Source organism: Trachymyrmex septentrionalis, unplaced genomic scaffold, assembly GCF_001594115.1.
Source record: "Trachymyrmex septentrionalis isolate Tsep2-gDNA-1 unplaced genomic scaffold, Tsep1.0 scaffold59, whole genome shotgun sequence".
Classification (NCBI taxonomy): Eukaryota; Metazoa; Arthropoda; class Insecta; order Hymenoptera; family Formicidae; genus Trachymyrmex; species Trachymyrmex septentrionalis.
Genome location: NW_017305767.1, coordinates 509,703 through 517,240, shown reverse-complemented (window position 1 = coordinate 517,240; position 7,538 = coordinate 509,703). Strand labels below are relative to the sequence as shown.

Genomic DNA, 7,538 nt, shown 5'->3' with positions numbered 1-7,538 from the left:
AATATAACATACTATACTTCGTATATTAACATTTTGATAAACTTGTAAAAGATTTGTAAGTGTAAAATGAGATTGTGAAATTATATTAAATATAAGAATATTTTATTTTATTAGAATTATATATATATTCTAGTTTAAAAAAAATTTAATGGTAGGCAAAAAGGTTTATATATTGTTAATATAGAGTTTATATAGAGTGTCAAGTTTATAAATTCATGGTTGCATAGATAGCTAGGGCAGATTGTTAAATTCATAGACGCAGATAGTTCAAGGCGTAGATCGCTAGGTTTGTGCACCGGTACATTCTCAAATCTAGACGTGCAAATTGCTTTACACATCGCTAAGTTCACGAATTGTTAGAATCTTTGAAACTACAAATTGGAATCACAGGTCCACGAGTATCTTGATTGATACAAGTCTTCAAACTTGTAAATTCTTATCTTCGTAAAATCTTGTTTAGTAATTTATCTTAATTTATTTACTTATAAAATAATGATCTATAAAATGACTTATCAACCAGTTCCAGTTTTCCTCTCGTGTTTTTTTTCTTGTCAATAAATCTTCGAATATTTTCACACATAAAAATAGAATAAAAAAATATTATATTAGCTGCACGTTCAGCAGAAAAAGCAGCTAACTATTTAATTGCTTACTAAAGCTTACTATTTAATTGTATTGCTGACTAAAACTACATTAAAAGTAATTCCAAGTAAAACACTGTCTCAAAACTTTATGTTATAAATTAAACATAAGATATCTTAAAGATGACATATACATATTTTTTAAATCGTTCCATAAGAATATAATGATAAATATATGTCTTTACATACATGAATAGAAAAAAAGAAAATAAGAATGCTTGATAAATTGCGTGCGTGTGCGCGAGATATTTATAGTTTAATATAATTTTAATTTCAAGAGGAAGAACTTTTTCAACTTCTAAAAATTACAACTTCAAGAATTTGGAATTACAAATCGTGAAAATCAAGAATCTAAAAAATCGACAAAGAATTGAGAACATAATAAATAAAACGATTACACTATTTACAGTTCCAAGAATTTTCCAAAGTTCTAAGAATTTTCTTTTAGCTGAGTAGTCATAATTTTTAATTTAAATATGACTATTGGATTTTCTTACATGTCTTCATTCTGAGTTATCTGATATGCTTCAAAGATAAGATATTTATAATAATAATGACTATAAATATAAATCTTACTAATGTCATTGATCATTTATTCATTACGCGCAATGTATATACAATGTATACCGTTATAGGCATATTGCATCAAAATTATGCTTCTTCAGAATTAATTTTTCTAAGCATATCATTAGAATTCTTATTATATTCTTTCAATTAACGGATTATTTGTACTGTTATGACTTTTTTTATCGTATTTGGAGCGTTTAATAAAGCTGTTACATATGGTAATGAAATTACAACTACCGGAATAAATCCGTGCAAAGGTGCTTTGCAATGTGAGATAAACTTACGTTGCAAATTTACATTTGCGCTTTCGTATTTGTCAAATTTGCGATGCCCATTTCGTTTGAGGTTACGTTTATCTAATACTGAAAAACGATTTTGATTTAAAATTCATTAAAAACGAAACATAACGTGTAAATTATATGAACAGTTGGAAATGGCACTTTTTCTTTTTTTTTAGAAGAATTGAAAGATCCATAGTGAAAAAAGAGATATGCAAGAACAGCTAAGAAAAAATCAAAGTGATTAATTTTTTTCTTTTCAACTTAATTTCAATTTTAGGAAATTAATAACAGATTTTAAAGTAAAGCTCGTAAAGAATATGCTTTAATAAAAGATAGTGATTATTTGATAAAAATGTAAAAAATTTACAAACTTTTTATAAATTAAATATTTTTCTCAGAAATTAATATAATATAATATAATTTTATATACATTCAAAATCTTAAAAGAAAGAATATCTTTTTTAAACGCGCAGTTTTAAAGTCAAAACTTATAAACTTTTTTTAATTAATTCTTAAATTACTTTAATTTATGCAAAACAGAGCTTAATTAAATTGATTAAAATTTGTTTTACTTTGTTGATATTTTTTAATTCTCTTTCATTTTTATGACGATTTTCTTTGTATAGGCAAAAATAAATGACGAAGGACCGTTTCTTTTTTTCTCTTTTCTTATAAAAGTCTGTACATTTAACTTATTCGGTAAATCTAAATCTTAAATGAACGCCAGGAATGCGAGAGGAAGTTATTTAATTGTAAGTAAAGCCATCAACAATTGTCGTCCGTTAATATTTGGAAACTCTTTGTGATGCCGGGGCGTAGTCAATATTCTTAATGGCTTCGACGACAAGCGACTTTGATCGAAATACAAGTATTTAGATATCAAGTGTCCGATTGCGCGCGCGTATTACGTCTTCCAACGAACAATTTCCATCGTTGGACGCTGAACTTGGTTTGATAGAAATTGCACGACTCGTCTTCGACTGAATAAGATACGCGTGTCTGGATTACGTTGCTGTGATAACCTGAGAACTTTGCAAGACAAGGAAAGGAAGACTGACTTCAAATTAAGCTGAAAGCCGAATAATTAATAGTGCAAATAAATTAAAATGCGAACTATAAATTCTTGCACATTAACGTTATTACAGATTGTTTCCTTGATGTATTTCTTCTTGGATGTTACAAAATTTTTAATGCAAATAGATTAAATACACTGAAAAAAATATTTGCTGAATTTTAATAAACATTTATTTTAATAGTACTAATGAAAATGTTTAAATGCTTAAATCAAATAAATATATGTTTATATTTAGTAAATATTTCGTTAATAATTGAAACAAATATTAAAACTTAGTAAATTTTTTTTTATAGTGCACATATGTATTTTTTATAAAGATTGTTAGATAATTAAGATAATTGAATAGGATCTATAAAGAAAGAATAATGTAAGTATGTAAGAATATATTATAATATATATATATGTATGTATATATATATATATATATATATATATATATATTATGTATATATCATATAACATATCACATAATATATTTCTTTTATAGAAATTTGTATTTTATTATGAGAACATTTCAAATAATTCTTTAAATTCAAATCAAAACTGTCATAAAAATTCTATATCGTTAGAATTAAGATGACGACTTTTAAAATAAATCGGATTACACATTCACATATATTCATAGTATTTTGTTTTGTAGTAATACGATTAATAAAACGACATGCACGTACATTGGTCGGAGCAAAAGTTTGTAACGCTACATCATTTGATCATGTTCTACATATTTTTAAAAAAATTTGACAGTTATATTGTACTATTTAATAGAGCAAAGTTTCAGCTCTAAGAATCTGTTTTTAATTGAACAATTGATTTTTAATGAATTATAAGAAATCAAAGTTAAAATCCTTTTTTTATTTAATCCGCGATAACAAAAAATCTTAGGAACATTTTTCAAAAACGATTTTATAGAGAAAACTTTAAACTTTCATGTTAGAAAGTTAAAAATTATCCTAAGTTTTTTGACAGGTCCACGAAATGATAAGATGTCTATGTAAAAATTACTTTGCGTGAAATTTATATATAATACAGAAACTCAAAAGACGTGTGATTTTTCAAAAGTAAAGATTTTAAGCTTTAAAACTTTCTTCCAAAATTTAAACTTTATTTATTATTTTTAACAAAGTTATTCGAATTTTGAAGTTCACAGAGTTACGAACTTTTGTTTCAACTCAGTACATACGAGATCAGAATTTTATTTTTCATGGAGAACAGAATAAACATAACGGGAAAGAATAGAATATAGCTCGAAATCTGCCACGCGAGACGAAGCGGTTACGATTGGCCAGGCAAAGCCGGACAGTCCTCGGTCTTTTATTTCGGTCTCATTCGAGGAGAACCGCAAACCTTCTCTTTATGACTTCATAAATCCCGTTTTTTTTTAATGCCACTTTAGCACTGCGGCTCGTTCATCCGCGGCATCGGTGTCCTCGGTTACAATTCGGTACAGTTAAATCTTTCGACGCACGAGACGCGTAACTATCTGCTAAATAAATCGTTGAGGCTGCCTGGAATTTAGGGAGATAAAAGTATGTTAATTGGAGGATGTAAAACGTGAAACACAGTACTGAAATGTGTCACCATATCGAAGAATTTTTTAGTAACTAAAGAGAAGAGAGAAAGAGGAAGAGATAAAGAAAGAAATGGATAAAGAAACAGTCTATAGAAACGAAATAAAACTGACGAAAAATAACTGTTTAAAGATAATAAAATTAAATGGTTCGTTGAGAGATAAATCGTTTTCCAAAATGGAATTCAACCATAAAAGTTCGGTTTTTTATTAAACAAATAAATAGTTGAGGCAAGAGGAAAATGTAAAGTTTCTTCATAATACATGAGTTAGCTGATATTAATTAAAAAAAATTAATTAGGTTTCAACATTGGTATAAAAAATTTGCAAATGTCGATCTTCTTCTGATAAAAAAATTATGGCATGAGAAATAAAATTTCAATCGAAACAGAACAACGATAATGTTCAGTCACGATAATGTCAAAATGATAATGTTAAAATGAATCACGATTGAAAAATGATTTTTTCTAATCACTTTGGAGTTAATTTGATATCATTTTAACTTAATTGTGTTCTACTTTGGAAAATATTAATTCTATAGATAAAGATACATTATTGTAATAAACAAAATAGCTATAAAGGTAACTCATACTTTCTTCAAGCGAATGAAATATTATTCAGAAACACTGTGTTACTTATGTTACACTTTTTGGTACCTACAATTAACTTATTCAATTATTGCATAAAAATTTATATATCATCGAACGCAACATCTTTGCGCCGTCAAATTCTATCGATTGTATGCATAATTAGAATTTTAATCGCTTATAAACGGATTAATTTTAACTCTAATTTAAACTTTAAATCGAACGTATTCTAATTAAATTTCAGTTAAACTTTACAACGGGGAATTGTGTTTTCGGTAACGCGCGGACCCTCTACGGATCGCGCGACGACGCGAGAATAAATAAACGTCCCGGCGATATATATTTCAACGAATCCATTATAAAAATTTTTACATCGTGTCCATCAGGTACACATTGTTACGCGATATTGCGTGTAATGCAGGTATAGATATATTGGAAAGAATGACCGTGCGGTACTTTACGTACATGAATCGTTTTACACGAAGGAATTATGACGATATACATACATAATCCTCTCGATACTTTCGCGCGCGCACGTGTGTTAAAGTATTCGGACATATCGCGTTTCATGGCGAAATTAGTTGCCGTACACCCATCGCGGGGAGATGTCCGACACAATTCAATTATTTCGTCATTTGGGGAGGCCATTAATATTTCAAATGTATCAAACGTATCGGCCGGCCGATCGTGCGGTTCGCTTTAAATTGCCCGTTATCGTATTTCGTCGCCTCGAATGCCATGTATTAATGGGGTGCATTTTTAATTATCCTCGGCGAAACCACGACGCATACTTCCATTCCCGTATGCTTGTATATACTCTTTCTTTCTCTCTCTCTCTCTCTCTCTCTCTCTCTCTCTCTCTCTCTCTCTCTGTCGATTTCTTTCTCTTTCGCGCAGGGGTTTGAGAAATTAAAGTAGATCGACGCGAGGAGAGCGGAGCATTATTTTCGACGCGGCATGATTTAATGACGTAATATAGAAATACATCGAACGTCGGGTTTTTCGCAAAATAGAGCACTGCGAGAGGGATCGTTTCGCTTGCTCGTCCCAGTGAAATGAAAATCGTCAGAATCATTCCTTCAGTACAAAATATCTTTGAGGCCTCGCATGGTGGCCTCTTTCCCCAACGGAAATTAATTAAGATTGTCATTAGCGGTAGATATTACGAAGTCGTAGCGACAGTGCTACGTAAAAAAAAAGAAAAAGAAAAAACGACGACGAGTTCGACGGGCGGTAAATAAATAGGGAAAATGAGTTGGGAGTTGCAAGGAGTGTAATTAAATGTCACAGGATAAAAGAGAGAGAGACGCTCGAAGATGGAATAGATAATTAATATTCCTTTCTACTAGCTGTTTCGCTAATATCAAATTTTATCGACAGAAACAGCGGATCTTGATAATTGTGAAGTAAAGTTTACGTAATATTACTAAGTGATTTTCCTTCTACGTATGTAAAAGGATTACGCATCGCGGTTGACAGGAGTCAATAGAAGAGATCAGTGGCAGTCTCCTTCGATAAAAGCAACATTTTTTTTAAACATCACGTAGATTCATAGCGTGACAACTGTCATCACGCAATGTCAAACAAATCCCTGGCGCCGCGCGACAAACATAAGTCACCAAGAACGGATGATATGGAAATCTACTGGTCGTCCATCATTCACGATCGACCTGATTTATCCGTAAAAGTCGTCCAAAAATCGTCCTTCATGTCGATAAAGATTGTACAGCGTGTTTTAACTTTCGTTTAGCAAAACTTAAAGTAAGAATTGCAAGATTTAAAATATTGTAAAATATTCTCTCGACTAAAATTTTAACTAGAGGTCTCCAAATTGCATATTTTTTTTTAATCTTTAAAAAATTAAAGAATCGGAGCTTTAAAGTAATTAAAGTTACGTTGTTTGAAAGGACGTGGGCAAAAGTTAAGTTTTAAATTGAAAATTTTGATAAGCTAAATTGGATAATTTCCTTTAAACTGAGAAATAAAACTTGAATTTACTTTCGAAAGTTCCTAAAAAAGAAAATTTGTACTAAACCCTTCGCCTCATGACAGATTTATGAAAAGGCAGCAGAGGAACGGTGCAAATCAAATACCGAGTAACTTGCTACTTGAGAAGAAGTTTGCGAAGCTTCAATATCACGAATGCGCACTTTCAGAGTATATTAAATAAATAAAGAAATAGTTTTAATATATTATAGCATATTATATAACTTTACGTATTTATATACAATGAGTGCAAAAAGTATTCGTACAGAGAAAATGTTTTTTTTATGAAAAAAAGCTTTATTTTAAAAATAAATATTTTTTCTCAAAGAGAAAAATGTCAATTCCAACCCACTTCCAGAAAGAGAAACATCAATTCCATGACTCATTTCTCTTTGAGAAATGAGTTATGGAATTGATGTCGAATCAATATATCGATACGATGATTTCAACACAATTTGACGTCGATTCGACGTTTAATTGACGGTCATTTCTTGCTGGGTAATTAACAGTTTATTCATAAAAAATAAAATAGACTGTTTCTTAAAATTATATATGTATATACAAAATATGTATTAATTATAGAAAATATATCATCTGAAAAATAATCGAAAATTAAAAATTCTATTGTTTGGATGCTCAAAAAGTATTCATACAGTCAAGAAATTTAGTTTTTAAAATCAGAAATACATGCAAAGCTCGCTTTGTTTATGTTAGGACAGAATATATTCATTGTATAAAATTGCTAATTAATGTTTATTTTCTACAAATAAAACTTTTTTTTATAAAAAATTTGCTTATACGAATATTTTTTGCACTCACTGTATATAAAAAAAA

The 7,538-nt window shown here is 29.5% G+C and overlaps 1 protein-coding gene across 1 annotated transcript in view; it reads right to left on the bottom strand.

Annotated features, from left to right (window-relative positions):
• The window catches only part of LOC108752181, a 21,499-nt gene that overhangs the window by 13,244 nt on the left and 717 nt on the right, over nucleotides 1–7,538 (bottom strand). The window lies entirely within an intron of this gene.